This window comes from Odontomachus brunneus, unplaced genomic scaffold, assembly GCF_010583005.1.
Source record: "Odontomachus brunneus isolate Ranch 3 - 2012 unplaced genomic scaffold, Obru_v1 Obru_scaffold_122, whole genome shotgun sequence".
Lineage (NCBI taxonomy): Eukaryota > Metazoa > Arthropoda > Insecta > Hymenoptera > Formicidae > Odontomachus > Odontomachus brunneus.
This window is the reverse complement of record NW_022639572.1, coordinates 785,721-807,159: the sequence shown is the minus strand read 5'-3', so window position 1 is coordinate 807,159 and position 21,439 is coordinate 785,721. Positions and strand designations below refer to the sequence as shown.

The following is a 21,439-nucleotide window of genomic DNA, read 5'->3' as shown; positions in this document are numbered from 1 at the left end:
CGTCCCAAATTTGCGCAGCCACAAACGTGGTAACCGGAGATATTGCGAGAGAAGCATTTTGCAATTAGCGGGACATGCTGCAGCTGCATTCGAGAAAGAAGTGCAACGTTTCCATAATAAAACGAATTTCGTTGCCTAATGCACTACTGACGACAGACTAACGCCGTGCAATGTATAATGATAGCTCTTGCCGCGTTGGCAAATAACGTTCAGCGGGATAATTAATATCGTTCTGTATTTGTCATAATATTAGGCGCGTAGAAACGTCAAAAGATGCTTGTAATTTGAGCTATTACATCCGACAGCAAAGCAAAACGCGAGAAAGATGCTGCATAAAATGTAAATTTATATTAATACCTGTCAACATGCGTGTGTATGTGTATGATAATTTCTGATAAACTCGGTATTCTGTTAAAAAAAATTGAACACAACTGTTTTGGTACACGATTATTCTCCAGCTTTTGTATAATTTTAACGAATAACTAATAAATAACGACACTTAGTCTTTTTGCATAATCTTGCAATTATTTAATTTTTCAAGATTGTATTATGAAATATAGGGAATATTGCCAACGATCGAACAAATATTTGCACGAAAAGAAAAAATTATTCGAAGGTGCGAAAGGATCACCTAGATAATAGGGGCAGAGAGCAGAAAAGAGAAAAAGAGAAAAAGAGAAAGAGAGACAGAGAGGGAGGAGGGAGGAATGGAAAACAGAGGAAAAAACGGAGAAAAAGCGCGGAGGAGAAAGAGGGCGAAAACCGCTGACGGCATCAGGTGCAACGCTGACCCCGTCACGTCGCCTGTCAAATCTCTATTTACCGAGCGACCAAAATGACCAAACTCAAACGAACGATCCGATTCCGACGGCCGACAGCCAATCATACGCCGCCGGAACTTCGACGTTTTTCGTCCCCGGATTTATTCGCCGGAACATTTTCATCGTGGACGCAAATCGAGGAAAATCCCGCCCCCGGGAGCGTGCCGGCCCGCAACGCGACGAGTTTCGCGCGGCTGTTAAATCGGGTCGACGAATTATGCCGGAAACACGGAGATTCGCGGAAAATATTAGGATTTTTATTCAACGCCCGTCGACTGTGCTTAACGATTAACTCCGTTGTTGCCACCGGCTTTTCGAAAACGTTAACCGCGTGTATCAAAAGTGGGGAAAAGTGGGAATGACGATACGCGCAGGCCGCACTCCGCAGTCTCTGTTTTTTTAAATTGTTTGTTGACTTATTTATCAATGTTTATGAATCCATACGCAAGGAGTTTATCAATAAATAATAAAATCGTATAGGAGAGGCCGGGGCTATATGGCCCCAGGGATATGTTGCTCATGTGCTTTGTTTATTTTGTAAAGAATAGCGGGTACAAAATCGCGAAATGATCCTTTCAGAACACAAGCACTTTTCCCCGAGTTTCAATAAAATCGGGATAATATTACAGTTAAGAAATAGAAAAAAACTGATTTAGTAGTAGCAAAGTAAATTTTTGAGCCTCACGATATTTTGTATTAATATTTTTCATCGTGACTAAATAAAATTAAATGGCGTATTACTAGCTAAAATGAAATATTTTGTAAATGTATGATATATTGTTTTTGGTAATAAACGCAATTTTCATTCATAAAATGATTGAAATGGGACATATAGGCAAACGAGATAAAGTTGGCTCGTAATTAAAGGCCGGCAGAAGGGCTGTGGAGGCCTCTCGCGGAGACTCTAGAAGTGCTAATTACAATACATGTTTTATATATAGCGCTAATCAGGATATATATATATATATATATATATATATATATATATATATATATATATAATACAAAAAAACAGTTGCAACGAATATATAAAATATATATATATATTTTTTTTTATATTTTATATAAAATATTCGTTGCAACTGTTTTTTTGTATTTCAAATTTGGCACTCGATAACTAATCCAGATTTGTTGCACATTGCTATGTCACGCGATTTCTTTCAAGATCTCCTCTCGCGTGTGATCTCGTGCAGATGCGAAGCTCGCAAAAGAGAAAAATACAATTCAATCTCTGATTCACCGTCGCGTTTGCTTGGATAAGCGATCGTCGAATAACGTTCAAGCTTCGAATACCGAAAGGCGGAACGATCTGCATGGTTTACGGGCAGAGTATCTGTCAGGCTCTCTCTCTCACAGAGGTCCAAAGAAAGGTCGGCACGAAACATCTGTTTGACATCCCTGTTTGTCAAGGCGTGACTCGGCACTTGCGGCGCTCTCATACAAAAGCGATCTACTGCGCTTGACGAGCGATCCTTTCGTTTTCTCGGTAGTCGGTGAAGCTATATACGATCGATCTATGAACTCCGACCATTCGCCTGCAATTGCGCGTGAAAATCGTAAACAAAAGTCATCGGGCTCTCCCGAGGGGTAGCACAGCGCTTTCTGCGAACGTGAACGGCAAAAAATACAAACTTTACAGTTACGACGCGGATAGATCGTTAAGACCCGATGATTCCAATGGCTTTTTTATACGTGTTCTAAGTATTTACTTTCGTTGAAAGATTTAGGTGTGATAGGGTGAAGTTACGTTAGCGATTAAGAACAATTGAATACACTATCAAATCAGCAAATTGATTTGTTGGATGAAGTTTCAACAAATACGGAAAATTAATTCAATATATTTAGTTTTTTATAGTAAAAATAAAATTTACCTAAATTTTATTTAATTTTTACAAATATTATGCCATGTTAATAAGAAAAAAAGAGAATGTCGAGTGAAGGCTGTGCTAATATGTAATGACTCTCCAAATAGTTTGCAATTGTCCCAAAGAAGTATCGCATAGACTTCGTTGTCAAGTATTGGTGGAGCGTAGATAAACAGTGTGCGGAAAGGGAATACCGCGGAATTGAAGGTAATAGGAGGGTTAAAAGGTGAACTGGGCTTGTAGGGCATGTAGCCTAACCATTGTGACACGATACCAGCGCGCCTTTGTATTACGACAACGTCGAGGTCGAACTTCCGTCGTGGCGCACGTGGATCACTTGTTGCTGAGATGTACGTTAATCCTATATAGAGTGATAGTTATCATTCACGGATTTCAGTATCGTATTCTCTTACGTTACATCTTTTAACAAACAGGAACATCGCCAGCTACAAAGCTCATCCATTTTGGTTAATATTAATTCAACGGCGGGCCTATCGAAATCTTATAATATTCTCTTCAAAACAGATATAATATTATTATATTAAAATTGTAACAATCAAAGCGCGGCAACTGGAACGCAAATTAGTCCAAACTCCGTCACAACTTGCCGAACGAGCTGCATAAACAATCCGATAGGCATTAGTCGTCTCGCGAGGAGTATTTCGAAATCATGCAACGAGCAAAATGAGAATCGAGGGTCTTGCGACGCACGTGGTCCCAATCACGGGGAAGATACCCGCCAGAAAAATCAAAGAGGATGACAGACATCTCCGAAAATTGGATTCTCGTATTTTTCGAATTGCACTGTCTCGGCGCAAGCTGCAGCTGAGACGTATCGACTACACGTGTCCTCTCGAATCCGATCGTCGTCTAAGCCATTCCCTCTCCGTTCACCCTAGTGGGGGTTTCTGTTTTTTTTCTTTGTCTTTTTATACGTGGCGCTTCTCCTTGTTGAGACTCAAGAGGAAAGGGAGACAGAATGAGAGAAGAAAAGAGGAAGAGAGAAAGTGCGAGCAGAGAGAGAGAGAGAGAGAAAGAGAGAGGGAGAGAGTCGAAGACTCCTCCTGTGTCTAAAAATATTTTTATGGAGCCCCCGCTGCGATTCCAAGCGAGTGTCGCAGCTATGCCTAGCTTCTGTTTGGCCTCGATGGCCTCGACGTGCTGCATCGGTTCACCCCCGAATGGGGCCGCGATTGTAAACCGGACGGAAATCCCCGGCTATTAGTGACAAAATATGTGTAATATTTCCGGCGGCAATAGTGAACGCCACGCGCATCGGTAACACGAAACGTACGCTTCATTGTCATATCACGTGCTTATGAGATTTAGGAATGTGCAGATCTAGTTTGATAGTCTGCAAATTAATCGCATAAAAAATATGGAGTGTCAAGTTTTACAACAATCATCGGTTATAAGGACGATAAAGTAATGTGGCATGAGTTTTTCTTCATCTACATTTTAATATCTGATATAATTTTGCTGTGCAAATATATTTATCATGTATAATATTTGATAATAATGAAAAATTGCCGATATCAATTATATCATACACACACGCGCGCGCGCAAAGAGACAGAATATTTTATATTAATATCGTTATAAAATATGCAAAGAGATATTACGATATACGGCTTCGGCATAACAAAATCTTTGTATATTTTAATGATGCGGAAGCTTTAGCGGCGTGTTAACTAGATTTCACTATGTTTGATGTTCAACAAACCACTCGCGCGCGAAAGATTGAACAGACGGCGATTAAATCGCATGCGGTATTTCACATTCTAAAAAGCCGGACGTGCAATCAGCGATCCGCGGCCTCAATAAAATCCATCCGTCGTTAAAGCTGATGCCTAACCGAACGAAGGATAGCGCAGAGGCCCTTTATGTTCGCCGATACTGCCGGATCAATTACAATTTCGCCTAACCACATCAGACTGCTGGCTTTATCCGATGCCGTGATCTGCGCGTCGCGTCGTCACGATGAAACACGTCACTATGCAAGATAACTTGATCACTTCCATCACTAATGACGCACTGATAATGCGATACCGCGAAAGTACCGATCCGATATTTTTGCTACTTTCATAGGAAATTGAAAAAAAACTATGTGTATGTAGTCTGTTGGACCGTGATGCTTCATCAAGATACACAGAAAGTACACGTCCAATCGAACACATCCTCTCTGGATATCTGATGCGTTTGATTGAGCATTTTTAGTGGCCGTAAAGTTAGGAAATGGGACGTCATTAAGACTGTGCGGTCTGTGTAAATATAGTCTTAGTGTAAAATGACCCGCACCAGAGGGTTAGAACCAGGAGTATCCAGAAATAACTTTCCAAATTCTTGCCGTGTTGATAACGTTTATGGATTCCGACAAGACAAACAAGACACAAGCGCTGGTCGATGACGATCGATAGCCTGACTGAGGACCCTCGCTTATATATCAACTGAACAACTAATTAGGATATCGTTTAAGAATTCTCAAAGAAAATGGGAATTTCGAAAGAGGCTGGAATTCTAGTTATCCCAGCATGAATAAAGTTTACTGTCACTTCTATGTTCTCTTAGAGTACTGAAATCTAAAATAATATTTTGATTGATTCGTCACATCTTGAGTTTACTCTTACGTTTACAGCCACGTCAATTTGGTTTTCTTGACCACAAGTTATAATAATTATTTCTCCATGTGATTATAATTACAAATACCAAATATTTTTTTATCAGTGCAACAAATGCACTGCCTTACAGTTCAACCCTTTTTCGTCCGTGATTGCTTCTATAAAACCGCGCTCCTTTTCTAGAGTTATCATATTTAGGCTATTCTCACTTTCAAAGACTGATGCGCATTGTATTAGTTATCAACATTTTTAATCTTTATCATTTGGAACTGAAGATTGCGAATTAGAAATTAGTATTCGACGAATCGTTATTGTCATCTTGAGTAGTTTTCACAGATTGATCAATTACTAATATCTTCTAAAAAATTTTTTCCACTGTTGCTTTGTAATATCGACACCCAATGGTGTGATCTTTCGATTCAGTATAGCAAACTCAAGTAAGAATCGCATAATCACACGCGACGTGTGGTGTACGCCTACGGGGGTCGCATGTGCGCGCACACACGGTCAATACATCCCCGGCGGTTCCTGGAGCGCACACCCGAGCGCGGATATAAAACGCTCGTGCACCGACAGATAAGCGTATTGAGATAAAACCGCGCAATATCATTGGTCGGAGGTCTCCCGCGACCCTTCCACCTCGCCAGCACCTTCCTATCCGCGCCCGCCGGCTGCACACTTAGATATCGGCCTCCGTCGGAGCCGTGCGTAAGAATCCGGTGCAACACGCGTAACACGCATCAGAGTATGCACATTCCTGCGTAACACGAACATGTATGAATAGCAAGCAATGTGATGTATACAATCATACGACACAAGGATTTGACACGCGACACGAAGGGATTGTCGTTTTCACTGAAAAATTATCATAAATATGAAAAATCATCATAAATAAAAAAATTATCCTAAAATTTTGATGAAAACGCGCAACATGATCGGATAAGAGATTCAAAAGTTCCACTAAACTTTAAACGTCGTGAGAATTACAGTCACGTCATCCAGATCGACGTACGTAAAAAGTTAAAGAAAAAGGCGATACTTACGAATGCCGCAAAGCGACGGGAAGAGCGCGTGAAAGATATGTTAGAACGAAATAGAGACAGCTTCAATGATATAGCAACAGATACCATTCGCGCCGCTGCAGTTGCATCCCTCTCGCTCCGCAGCATCTATCTATAACCCTGTCCCCTCTCGTTCCCCTTTCTTCGTCAGACGCGCCGTACACTACACGGAGTTAAAGTGTTCCAAGTGTGTTGGTAAAGGACTCGATCCGCGGTCCTGAGTTCGATGCCACGGCACACCGAGAGAGGAGAGGGAGCATTATAGTAAGACAGAGAGGGATAGAATGAGACAGAGGGGGAAGAACATGGGGAACGAGCAGGAAAGAGCGAGAGAATGAGTATCGTGGGTACCGCCCCCTTTTTTAAACCACGCCTACTCTCGATATAATATTATATCCACCTCTACCACTTTGCTCCCCCTTCTCCCTTTCCGTCACTCTCTCACTCTCTCCCTCTCCCTCTCTCTCTCTCTCTCTCTCTCTCTCTGTCTCTTTCTCTCATTCTCTCATTCTCTCTCTCTCTCTCTCTCTCTCTTCCTTCTCTCTCCCTCTCCTTCTCACCTATGTGTGTCACCGTCTCTTTCTCACCGCTGTAGCGGTACACGCGCGCACCAATAGATACGTTTATGTAGGACGCACACAGAGTATACAGGCACGATACAATGCGCGTATTTGTCACGATAGCTCGCGCGCCAATCCTCCCTTCTCTTCGTACTCCCTTCCTCTAGCGCCAAATCGTACTCTAGCTGGCAGGTTCCCCCTCGATAGTCGACCCCTCTCGAGTCGCGGCCTCTATTCGCCGAGCGTCTTTTCTCTGATCGTTGCGATCACGTCCGCAGCGTCTCGCATTTAACGACACGTTTTCAAGACGTATACCAGGCATTGCGATAGTTCCTTTTTTACATACCTGAGTGTTACTCAGCACTAGTACCCAACTTTTTCGACACCCAGGACATTTGGGTGTTTCTCAAATTACTCAAGTATTCGGATACTAAGCGAGTACTTGGGTATCTGAGTCTTTGAGATATTGCCAGAACATCTGAGTATTCGGTTACTTCTTAGATTACTTAGTTATTCGGGTATCCAGACATCTGAGATATTACTCGGATACCTGACAGATGGATAGTACCCATAAACTTGGGTAACTGAGTGTTATTTTGATGATTATCAAAATAGAATTTTATATATTGCGTAGTAAGTTGATATAATATTCTACTTTTGATTATTTACGCAAAGTTTATATGGTGCTATAGCCATTCTAACGACTAGTCGTACATGACACGTTGTCTCTATATCGCAAGGATAATTGAGGTACTACGAACGCCTGTGTATATCTTAAACGCGAATAGCTTAGAACGGTTAAACCCAATTAAGGCGAAGCTAAAGCACGTTTAACCTTGAACACGGTACGGCGTGCTGTAGCGATACACTAACATTACTCTTGTTAGCTATTATTTCAATTCATAATCGTGTTCGTTGAGATACTTTGCCGCTTGGATTTATTCCTTACCTTCACAAGTCAACGTTCTCGAGAGAAATAACAGTTGAGAAAATTGAGAAAATTTCCGACCATTATCTATAATCGCGCAGGAATTTTTCAGTGCTGCTCAAATCCAAAGGACATGAGAAAAGCTCAAGGAGTAAACCTAATTGACTAATCACGAGATCTATTCAGAACACAAGACTGCCATTTCGAAATTTCCTTCCACGATCGGCTGATTCACTTATAGATATTGTTTCGCTGTTTTATTTTTTGCAAATCGACTTCAAGTCGCCACGCACTGTCTCAACTGCACCGCGGAACAATACCTGGAGGAACATCCGGACAGGAAGGGAAGTCTCGCCCCTGAAAAACACCCGCAAAGCACACGGCTATAATCGATACGCGTCTCCCGAAGCGCTTATTCGCTTGCCGAACGATCGAGCACGTACGTATTAATCCGCCGGCTAGGCAGGAAACACGTAATTTCACGTTCTTACCGCGGTGTCATCTGTCCGTGGCAGCGTTTTACGTAACCCGGCGACTTCGCGATCTCGACACGACGTACGTCCCGGTTTTTCTTCTTTTTTTCCTCTTTTTACTCACGATCAATTCAGAGAACGTTCGACGCGTGCCGGCACTCATTTTTTGACGCATCTGCGATAAGAATGGCAGTAAATCCCCAGGGCGTCTATTAGTATTCCGCCCGGCCGGAGATCGATCGACCGGCGGAATAAATGATTTTCTGCGATTAGCATTTCCATGCGCTAAGTAATTCAGTGTGCCTGCTCGTTGGCACTCTCACTGGCCGTTACATCATCGATCTCGGATCGATGACAACGAAATTCACTTACGACCTATGAGTGAGTGAGTTGTCTCGCGTTGTCCCAAGTTATATTCCGAGGATGTCTGGTTCTATTTGTTTGATTTCAAATAGGATCATAAAATTTTAATAATTTATAATAATCCTCAGACTCCCCTTTTGTACACAGCGATATACTTATGCGTGTTACGCGATGTTACAGCTCTCTGGTGAACGAGTGAATTTATTCGCGTGGAACATGTGTGATAATTTTTTTTATTAATGAAATTATATTCGTACGGAACGTCCGAATTACTGCGCAGCGCGCAGCGTGCTCCAAAACGTGCATGCACCTGTGCGGTACTTGTATCCATGTGTCGAGTTAAGGGGGTAAGTAAAAGTGATGTTTGCAGACAACGTGTTTACGTGCTAAACGTAAGTGGCTCACCCTCTCCAACCGCTAGCGCGCACGATAGCGCGGAGGATCAGTGAGGGTAGAGACCGGCAGAGCTGTGACATACGTGTGTAAACACGTATACACTTTAACGTTCACACGTACGTTCTATGTATGCACGTGCTAGAGACACGGTGTATGCTTATGATACGTCTGAATGTGCGATTGCGCGTTTAGAGAGTATAATGTGTGCTATACTTGACAACATTAAATAAATTTAAGGTCAATGATCTCTCAAGTCGTTTACTCGCATGTATATCGCATGTTCTCAAAAGGAGGAGGGGAGAAGGAGAGAAAGCGTAACCTAGCTTAAAGATCAAGGGTTTTGACATTTAACGTTAAATGTGACTGTCAGATTCTCGCCTGAAACTTTATTTGTGTGTTATATAGGAGTTATATAAAATATATTATTTTGATTTTTCGAGATTAAATGATCGCCACATGTGCGTTTAAAATGTGGTCAACGATAGACACACTGCAATAAAACGGGCACCTCCTTGAAAGTGATGCAACATGCATAATTCGAAGGGTTGCATAATTTCGATAAAAATAGTCCTACGCCAAATTGCTTCTGAGAATGCCGAGTGGCGTGCGATTTGTTCGGCAAATGGGTCTGTATATGCATACGGTGCACTGCGTGGTGCATTGCGTGGTAACCACGTGGTGCGATTCACCCCTTTCGCGCGCCCTTTTCCCACAACAGCCCGGGCTCTCGCTTCGTTCCCTTTCACGTGACGAGTGCTACAAAAAAACAGAGCGAAAAAAAAGAAGAGGAAAAAAGAAAAGCGAGAAGCATGGAGAAAAAGAGAAACGGAATCGAACGGTCACCATCCCACCGCAACGGTAGTATGCGGATCCTGTTTGCTAGAGGCAAACGAAATACGGAATTCCGCTGGGCGGAAGCGTATCGTGCCGACTCTCAAAAGTGTCGCATCAACGTAATTATCGCGAATTATACTCGGTCGTTCGCGCCGATGCGAGTTTATCCTTTCCCGGTAAATGATGAGTCCATTTCCGATCACGATAGCGATATAATTGCATATTGCAATCAATATTTCAGTTAAAAAAAAATTCGCGATGATAATTTATCTAATTAATCAGTTGTCTATATTTCATTAGAAAAAAACTCGTTTTACTATCACGAATAGTGAATTTTTGCACACGATACTACATCTACGTGTGACAAATGATGATGTCAATTCCGCATAACCAGACATAGCATAGTTAATTCTTCGTATCGAATGATTAAATGATTCAGATGTTGATAATATGTATGTATGCGAATCTATAACATGCGATATATGTCGAAGTGACATCGCGGTAATAATCATTCCTGAATTTTATTATACTGTGCTGCAATAACAGAAACGTTAAAAGTCTGTATTTCCAAATATCCAAGAGAAGCCAATTGCGGATCTAACAGGACACTTCCGTTTTATGGCACAATCCGCCGAATATGATTGCGAGAGGAAGATCAAGGAGAACAGCAGTTGTTGAAAAGGGGAGGGGGGAAAAAATCACGCGCGCTCGAACATCCGCGAGATCGCTCGAGCGAGAGAAGCCACTCTCGAATTTCCAGTTTTCGCAATCAGGCTCGAAGATACGCGATCATGCCCCGGTAATGGCGGAGGTGCAGTGAGGCATAGATCCTTTCTGACCTCCGTGCCATAATCACGCGTCAGAATGCATCAGGCAGAATCTCCCTCCCTCTTCGGCCTCCCTACCCCTTGTTTCCCCCTATCCCCTTCCTTCTTGCAGCCCCCTCGCCCTTCTCCTGCAGTGGCTCTCTGCAGGCCATGTCCGCTCGCAGATGGTGTTTTAAACGCAGCCATGAACTTGAAGACGTTACCCGTCCCTCCTGCCACCGCCGCCCCGCGTTCCCCCCCCGTTCCGCCGCGAGTCTCCCCTCACATAGACATAATTCTCTCGACGATTTGTCTGTCGCATTCTGCACGACTCCGCAACGTGGGAATCGCTTTCTTTCACGGACGCGTCGAGTAACGTCAAGTTTATTCGCGGGCCTTCGGTAATCATACCGTGGGGTCTTTTTATTGCTAGATGTGAGATTGGTTGTGGAGGTAAGTAATAATACGATTTGAGAGAGGACGTATACAGCGTGGGCACCGCGAGAACGATCATTAGCGATAACGTGGAAAGAAATCGGAAAAGTGCACCCGTCGCTAGAGTTATAGAAGAGTACTTTATTGCTTCGGCTCTCTTGTTACTCGTAATTATACCAATCATTTTTATTGTAACCTGATTTCTTAACGCACATCTGCCTCGACCGGTCTCGTTTGCGCCTGCTATATAACGTTTACCTAATCAATTTTATTCAATAATCGCTCAACTGACTTGCTGCGGTTGAATCGGCTAACAATGTCAGATCGACGATTAGAAGTAACGACGGTGTACCGAGGAAATCACGTAATTGCGGTTATCGTTGAATTAATGATAATTGTTTCACGGTATATACTTAGTAATTAAGTTGAACGTGTCGTTCATCGTACATTCTAACGATGTTTTATCTCTAAACCGCAAAACACTAAACAACATTTGACAAGAAATTGCTCGTTCAGCACTGTTCGCCTTAACGGCTTTAACTCGCGCAATTTTGTCACGTTTAGAGTCAAAGGCAGGTGTAGGGTAATGTGGGCATCACCCAGAACGTGCATCTGCTGGAATCGTCCCTTAAAAGTGTCCTCCATCTCTTCGATATATCGTCGGTGGACGCGACGAGGATACAAGGATGCTGAAAATGGATCGTGGGTGACGCGGACGACGCGCCGGGTGTAAACACTCGCGCGAGGAAACGCGCGCAGATGATGTCGACGCGGCGACGATCTATATAAATGTTGAAGCGGACGCATATTGCTCGTTAACACACGGCCGAGGATCACCGGTGAAGAACGGTCCGGGCCTCCCCTCGTTGCCACTGATATATGCGTGCATACGCGTGTCTCGTGTACTCTCTGCCTCAGGAAACACGCGGAGATGAAGAAACGGACACTCGTGACACGGCGCCAAAAAACGAAGTGCATTACGAAGCTCGCGTATATAAGCGCCGGGATGGCAACAGTGGGAGTGGAGGGAGAGAGGGAGAGGAGATACTAAATGCTCGCCGTTTTAAATAATGAAGCGAGAGGAACGGGAAGAGAGCAAACAAGGAATTGCGAGCGATTACACAAAGTATCTTCTTGTAGAAGATAACTTCATTCGCCTTATATTTTCCGATCTACCGGTATAAATATGCGAAGTCACAAGAAGACGAGACTTTCAGGCAGAGATTCTATTTGGCACGACGACTCACTCGCTAAAGGCGGAGGGAAGCGCTCGTTGTAGGGCAGAATGCTGAAGTTGAATTTGGTTGAACACCCGGCTTGAGAAAAGTTACACCGCCAGCAAGACGGTTGTCGGATGAACGCGGATGGTCCAACCGAAAGGAAAATTATTTAAAGTGAAAAAACTGCTCCCAAGGAGCCCTTGACATCGCGAGCAGCAATGGTAGAAACTGGAACTTCGAGTGGGGAAAACCACTTCAAAGCCACAGGCGCTAATTGGATTTACAACGAGTCAGTCCTCGGGATATTCGTGGACGAAGTTTCGAGTAGCTGCGGAGGGCCAGTGAGAAATGTATGTTAGCTTATGTGTGTGTGTTCTTTTTTCTCTGTAGAGAGGAATAGATGCTTGATAAATCGCCGGCCAAATGAACCACGGCGATGACTTTTCCCGATTCACCTTTCACGCTTTATTGGCAATTGCCTTTTATTGACCATCTGTTTTCGAAGTTCGCGGAATTGTCGCATCACGCTGAAAATTACGACACAAGTGACAAGAGATGATAAGCAGTATCAAGCTGTGCAATCATGAATATTGTTCAAAAATATAAAGTAAAAATATAAACATATATAAAAAAATTAATTGGGTCGATCTTTGGCGCTTGGGTATTAAAAGACCGCTAATTTCGATGAAATAAAATAATCATATTTTGTAAGTAAATATATATGTTAATATGTATATATTATTATATATATCGTCATATATGATATATATATATATATATATATATATATATATATATATATATATATACATAATTTTTGGGAACGTTTGAAAATAAGATTTCCATTCGCGGAGTGACACATTCCATTTTTGCAATTACCGAAAATGTAGAAACGTACGAGAATGAAACGTTTTCTCGAACCGTTTTATTTGATACGACAACAAAAGTCCGAAGACAGAGAGAGGGATATAATCAGCTCCGATTTATTTCAAGAACCCGGTTCGGGATCGCTCTGACGACTCGATCGTTAGCGCGAACGCGTCACATTCGACGCTAATTGAAGCGAGAGAGCCGAAGCGGCAATTAAATGATCTAAAACTAGCAAAGAGATTAATCACGGCGTCGCCTGCTTACTGGCGGTAATTAGAAAAGTCCGCTCATTAGGCGTTCCAATTAAAAAGAGTCGTCGGCGCGCGCTTCCGTTTGTGGAATAGCGCGAAACATGAGAATCGAATTGATTCGTCGCTTAAAGCGCACCGGTAAGAACCCTTCTCGCATTCCGCACCGGGCTTTCACACGCGCATCTCGTCGTCTCGTGGCCAACGTCAGTGCACGCATACTCTCGCGCAGCGAAAATGGGCATTAGGTATGCTCTCGTGTTAGCGCGCGAACCTTTTACCCTTTCTCGCGGATAATACAAAGGCCGATCCATAAAACATAAAACGTAAGGAGGGCAAAGGAACCGATATATTACTGCGTACCTGCTCGCGCGTATACGTTCGTATGCGTGCGCGCTCGCTCGCTCGCTCGCCGCCAGCAGAAGAGGACAGAACTCGGTCGGGTAAAACCAGTTTTGGGGGTCAATTTTTTTTTTCAATACCGCTCTTCTTCATCGCGTTGTTGCCGGCCCGGTACCCCGCGCGTATGTTCGCGCGATTTGCATAGATCCTGTCGCGCCGATCTGCATATCGGATATCATTCAACTCAGACATGGAGCATTCAGGCACCCCTGAATTCACTACGGGCTTTCCCTTCCCTCCGATCTGCCGGGAAAAATACCAGTTTCATAATCGTGAACGGCGATTGGGCAGATTGTCGAAAATTCCCGCGGTTTGCGATAACTGCTAGACCGTGATTTCTAGGATAACGGGCAGAAGAAACACAAGTGGGGAGCGCGTCGATTCCCGAGCTGCTTACGAGGGGCTTTGGACATGAAATCAATCATTTGATGAATCATACCAGTTTTTTTCGAATGCACATTTTTAACACGAATATCATTTGATCCAAATCGATTAGACTGAAAGGTGATATGTCACTTGTCTTGCAACTTTTTAATTTGTTATATCTAATTATTTAACGTTGCATTTATTGTACTTACACGGAAAAAAGTATTTGGTTATATCAATCAAGCATCTGTGTGGTAAAATATGAACTAACCAGAATTCTGTTCAAGTTAACAAGATTCCGATTAACTGGAAATCTTATTTGATTAACAGGAATCTTGTCGAACAGAATTCTAATAATTTCAATCGGAATTTTGGTGCGTTCATATTTTACCAGACATTCGGTAATGCAGTCAGATGTTTTTCCGTATAATATTCGGATACGTCATTGATTTCTGAATCTTCATAAAAAAGAGTATTGTATGAAATGCTATAAGTAAATAATTTTTTTTCGATTTATTGCTTTGGTACACACAGAGTTCCGGAGTAGAACCGTTAAAATGTCGCCTGCGCGCACACATCGAGTAGCGAGGATTAATAACAACAGGGTGGTGCGTGCACACGTGTTTGCGTTTCCTTGGAAATTCTCGCACGTGCCTCGCGCAAAGATACAAGTCGTCAGCGAGATACTATGAACAAGCTGGAACAGGCAGCGGTATCAATTACTGTCGCCCAACATTGTAATCCAGATATGTAGACGTCATTTACCCAGCGCATTTCCAGTACGTCCAATTGCGAATTTATTTAATCCCTTTTGAATGAGGGTCGCGCGCGCCCTCTTTGTCCGCCCTCCTCGAGTCACTCGTTTACAACCGGAAGCGGCCGCTGCTCGCTCCTATAATATCTGCCGCCCGAGAGACATTGTATCTGGAAGCACCGCGATTGAAATGAATGGCTACACGTGCTATTCGCCTCATCGCGTGTTATTTCGAGCTTCCTCGGAGGATCGGACTAGGTCGGCGGCAGTCTCATCTCCCTCTCTTTTCCTCTTCCTTTAGAGTCTCTCTCGTTCCCGTTCGTGTCCCGATCGAGGGGCAACAACCCCCCTCCCCTTTTCTCTCCCAGCCCCTTATTTCGTTTTGCCGCTCCACGTTTGTACCGGTTTTATGTGTTTCGGAAGCTGAAGAAACAAGAAAAGCGGATCCCCGATCGGGCGTCGTTAAGATAAGACGCGCCGTGACGCCGGATACCGCCGGAAATGCTCTCCCCGAATAAGGGGGGAGAGAGAGAGAGAGAGTGAGCAAGAGAGGGAAGGGCAGGAGGGAAAGGGTAGCAAGATTGTGGACCCAAAAGTCATTAAGACTAAATCCGGACACACACGGCGGTACATATTGTTAATGCGCGACCTCCTGGACTTTTCTTACTTTCACTCATCCGACACCCCTGGCAAACTGAAGGTAGTAAATGCCAATATTTCTGTGGATTAGGAGACTCGCGCGGTTGCTAACTAACTCCCAGTACATGATAATCTCTTACTTTTTTATGACAAATTTTGTGACAAATTTAGGCAAATATCTCAAAGTTTTCCCGAGAGGTTCCGTAAGGTCTATCTGCCGTCTGCCAATAATCTCGCCACGTTACATATACTGAATATAATGTTACTTATACCGATACGTGCACGCGCACGAAAATCGAATCGGGCGAATTGATTTTGTTAAACGCACAAGGAAAAGAGATGCACTCGTTAGTAGATGGTTTATCGAAGCGCGCAATTTGCACGGTTATTCGGTTATAACGTGCTCGAGAGGCTTCGTGGCTTTTTAATATAAGACGTGCATCCGTCTCGGGTGTAATTACGACGTGTCGACACGGTTACACGCGCGAGAGGCCCGTCTAATGGCCGCATGCGTGCAGAGAGGCCGGCGAAAATTAGCCAAATAAATATATCCCTCATTTCTATGCAGCGTCGCGTTTTATGCCTTATTTGAAATTTACATGATCCCGCAGCAAGAATCTACTATATCAATTTTCAGTCTTACGGCTGTCATGTAGTAGTAATAGATACATGTAACGAGACCGATGTTACATATGCATACAAATTTGTATAACGATCGTTGTCCGGCGTTTACACGCGCGCGTACATTTATAAACAAATTAAAGTGCTCCAGCAGCCGGCGAGATAACTAAATGCTGTCAATCAGGAAATCGAACTGTTATCGGGTATTGGACTTAATTAACAAATAATACCGATACAACAATTTGGCTGTGAAAGTTGAGAGAGAGAGAGAGAGAGAGAGAGAGAGAGAGAGAGAGAGAGAGAGAGAGAGAGAGAGAAGAGATACAGCTAACCTGTCAATTATATTAACGATCCCCGAAACGGTCTATAATGATAATTTACATACACGGGCGTGAATTCATTTTAAAAAATTTGGTGTCACATCGCGCTTTCAACAATTACTTTATTTAATTTAAATATAAATATTGAGCACACAGACACTATCGCATAATTACCGTTTTTCCACTTCTTTGAGAGAGGCAATCCCGAGTCGAAATTTTGAATACACTTTCAATCTCATTATTCCATTTAACACAATTTAACAAATTTTGATATTCTGAAATCTATAATACAACCTATTTTGACGCTAAAGAAAATGAAAAAGGAAATTTTGGACATTATCAGAATCGAAGTAAAAGTAAGTTGTATTAGAATTAAAGCTACTTTGCTAACTTAGCTTCTACTGAAGCGTTGTAGAATTCAAAGTTTAACATAAGGCCAAAATTTCGACTCGGGTAGTCTTCGGCACGAGGAGGAATTACATCCGCGCCTCGAAAGACCATCGAGTAATGCTTCATCGAATTACATGTCCCGACGATTCCCGAGACTTTGCCGGACACCTCGACGGCGCTGATGAATCCGCTTGGGAGCCGTTAGAGACCATTGTTTCAGGTCTTTATGATAAGCGACAGAGGGCCACGGCACGCTGTGCATACGCGTCACGCATATATCTAAACGCGGCGCGTGATGCGAGCGCATTACCGTAATGGCGTATCCGCTACCGTGGATCGCATTATGCTGGGGAGTTACCGCTATTTTCGCGCAGCCACGCTTTTGTGCTCTTTCGGTGCGCGTCGAGTGGCGCCGCCGATCATCGCCGCGCGGCGAAAATGCCGCGAAAACGAGCAGCATCCGGCCGCTTAACGGGATTTATTATGCGCGGCAAAGAAAAATGAGGACTGCTTTCTTACGACGTGGATTGTTTTTGAGCCGCCCGACTGAACTAACGGTGACGCCTTAATTGTATCGACGGGGGGATCGCGCTGCGTCGCACAATAAGCGTGGGTTCGTCGTGTCGAAATCCATGACAAAAACAAAGCGGGCTGCCGGCGACCTGGGATTTTAAGCTTTGACTGCAAATGGAGAAACTCTGTTTCAAGAGTAACAAGCTCTAATTGTAGCTGGCGTCCGGGTGCTCCAAGTCGAATGCTATCCGAGTGTAAAGGTATTACGAGTGTAAAGGTATTACAAGTATATCAGGTACTACTTGGTACCTGGATATGCCTGGTATTATTCGGGTACCCGATTCTTTCGGGTTTCACTCAGCTATTCGAGTGTTTTTCATATTATCCAGATGTGTTCAGCCAAGGGTCTGCGAGTACAGAAACATCCGTGTTGTACTGATGGCATTAATAAATTAATCATTGATATTAGATTGATATTGAAGTATTTCCCATTATTATTTTAGTCAAAGCGACTGTTTTTCTCTATAATTTTCACATTGAATGATAAAATCCATATTTACTGAGAGATTTGTGACTCTTCTGAGAAGGCATCCTTGACTCCGTTTTTTCGAGAATTTATTTGCGGTTGTTACAATTTGTCTTTTCCCCGAATTAATTCGGCCAGCGTGATATTATCGCGGTGCGTCGACACCAAATTTAGCGGTAGAAACGCACCGGTTGGTACCGGAGCGCGGAACGGAAGCACGGTTCAGGTGTTACTTATGTCCCTTATCAGCATCTGACGAACGTTGGGACCCCATGAGACGCCTCGCGGCCCATTGTCCATGTCCGAAACGGACGGTACAAGGTCGTATAAATATCAGCCGGTCATATCGCACATGTGTATCGGCAATTCGCGCGTAACCTACACCCGTTCCCCTCCCTTCTCTCCGCAATGTCCCCCCTCTTCCTCTCCTCTTTCTCCCTCTTTCTCGCTCCCTTTCGCTTCTCTTTAAGCGCTTCGTGCCTCTTTTACGAGCGCATTTGCATCGCCGACTAAGACGAAGAACATTACGGTGAAACACGACGAAAGCTGAGAGGAAGGGCGAACAAGGCGAAGAAAAAGAAGGAAAGGAACGAACGTGCGAACGGCGTTGCTTAATAACCCGTGCCCGTCGATTCGCACATACCACGGATGCGTGCGCGGAAAATTTTCCGATGGTGAAACTTTATAAGATTGGAGCCCCCATAATGGAGTGTATAGTTTGGCGTAACAACATTATTATGCAATTCTTTTTATGTCGCAAGTTTCTTTTTTTGTTAAAAAGCATATATATATATATATATATATATATATATATATATATATATATATGTATATGTATGTATGTATGTATATATGTATGTATGCAGAGTGAGTCAACAATTGTATTACCTTATTAACTTTGAATATTTTTGAAGAGCAAAAAACAAAGGTGACCTTAAAATATTCGAAGCTACTCGTCCCAGAGGAAGAAGCGTAATCATCATAAGACATTTTTTTTTCTAAAGTAGCTTTTCTTGGAATAGCTTCGAAGATCTGAAGACCTCCTTTGTTCCATGCTTCGAAGATATTCAGGATAGCAATAGTTACTGACTCATCCTATGTATATGTAGTTTTTTGGGGAAACAAAGTCCGAATTTTATAAAAGAAATGACAAAAATTTCCGCGTACAACAACTTGAAAATTTACGCAGATATTAATACGAAGATATTGGTTATTTAAATTACGTGTATTGTACTCAAATACCGTGTAGATATATATGCCCTCTGTTGACACACGGATAATATGGTATCGTCGCAATTGGCACATCGATTCTGCACGCGGCTCTGTGTGTTACGAACGGCTCAAGCGTGCAACGCGTACGTAATTTTCGTCGATTCTAATTGCGATGAGTTACAACTAGAAAGCGCTCTAATTGAAAGCATTTCGTAAAAGACGATGGCGCAAAGTTTCGCGCATCTTTGTGCGCCGTGTGATTTTCTGGCTTGATGCGGCGATTCTGGCCGCGGATCGAAATCAAAGTCGGGGAACGCTTTCGCAAGGAAAGCCTAATGATCGCCATATGGTGTAACGCTAATCTTAAAACCTCTAATTGCATTTATGGCAGAAGTCGCGCACTTCCTCTCAACCTACAGTGGCCTACCGCTCGACCGCGGAACGTGAACCGTAATTGTCGCAGCTTATCAGATGGCATTAGTAGTTTTCTTGCGTCACGCAGCTTTCGGGATTGTTACGTATTAGGTGTCATTAATGCATGTAGCCAAATGCATCAACGAACTTCACTGTCTCGAGATATTGAACAGAACTGACCGGAAGTCAGCGATCTCTTGGAGAATCTACTTTTGTAAAAGAAAAAAGTAGTAATTTTACCACGAGTAATTCGGAAACTAACATCGTCAATGTATTTTAGCGCTCACCTTAAAATTATGCATTACGTTCGAAATAATATAGTGCCGAAAGAATTGATAGGAAATTAATGTAATTTGGGGAACCAGACGCTGCAAATAGATTGCGGAATTTTAATTTTTATTTAATTCGAAATACATCCCAACTTGTCGGGAGTTTAATTCAAAACTCGATCTCCGAGATGTTTAATGTCAGAAAATTAGAGGGACATCCCGTCGCGCGATTGGTGAGCTCGTAGAGCAGCGCATGAACGTAACGCGTCTCGCGCGGCGCAGTCGTTCGTATTCGATTAGTTTCTATTCGATTGGTCTCAATGCAACGCTTCCGCGGAGAATCGGAGGCGCGCAAGCGGGCCGCTGCAGCGAGCGGATATACAGAGGGAGCCGGAACGAGAGCTACTTACGGCCGCACGCAAGTATCCGCTTAATACTCGGTTCTGCTGGGTACATACACACACATATATACACACACATACACCGTAAAACGGATGTGTGCGTGCGGCACGCGCAAATACTCGTATGCGCGCGTACGTACGTACATACGTATGTACGCACCCAGCCGTCTCCTCTCTCCGGTGCCCGCCGCTGTATGTGTATACTCAGTGGTGTACTTACGCGTACTTAGCGTATACTCACGCCCGATGCACAGATAACTTCGGTGCAGCGGTGGAGGAACGTGGAGAGGCGCGGTGAACACCGAAGTGTTCGAAAATCGCTTTGCTTTACGAGCGTTTACACGAGCAACCGTGCCGCCACGGAGAGGCAGAAAATAAGAGAGAAAGAGAGAGAGAGAGAGAGAGAGAGAGAAAGAGAGAGAGATCCCCACACGCATTTACACGCGCAACGACCCGCTGCATTCTCGTCCGTTGTGTGTACCGTTCCTTCTTCGGAGAGACCAGCCGAATCTCGACGACGATCGAGCAAGCGATCGTGACCGAGACGGAGAAGAGCATCGCGAAAGAATCACGGGCAGATATCAGTATGACATTTTGATTCTGAGGAAATATTAATAAATATCAATGGTGTAAAATGGCGGGCTTTGCAAGACGCGAACGTGTAAGATCGATAGCGATCGTGAATGTAGCGCTGCATGTAGTTGTTGGCTAACAACTGCACGCGGCCCATACAATGCAGATGATCGTGGATTAGATTGGTGATAAACTTGGAGGATCTCAGCCGTGTTGATTAGTTTTCGCAAACGTGTTGAATTAAATTATAGTCAAAACGTTTTTTTAATTACATCTGATTTTGTTATTATATTTTATTTATGTATTGCATTTTTATTATATATTCTTGTATCAACTAGTATATTTGTAGAAATAATTTTTCACGCATTAGGCATATTTACTGTTGCATATATTGTCGAATATATTATGATTATCTCTTATTGATGCCTCGAAATATGTATAATTATATCTTTGATACATATATATAATAAGTATTTTGATACATTATAAAATGAGAGAGAGAGAGAGAGAGAGAGAGAGAGAGAGAGAGAGAGAGAGAGAG

At 43.2% G+C, this 21,439-nt stretch overlaps 1 protein-coding gene across 9 annotated transcripts in view; it reads right to left on the bottom strand.

The window, feature by feature from the left end:
- LOC116849645 (homeobox protein cut) overlaps positions 1–21,439 on the bottom strand; it is a 143,035-nt gene that overhangs the window by 94,039 nt on the left and 27,557 nt on the right. The gene's annotated exons all lie outside the window — the stretch shown is intronic.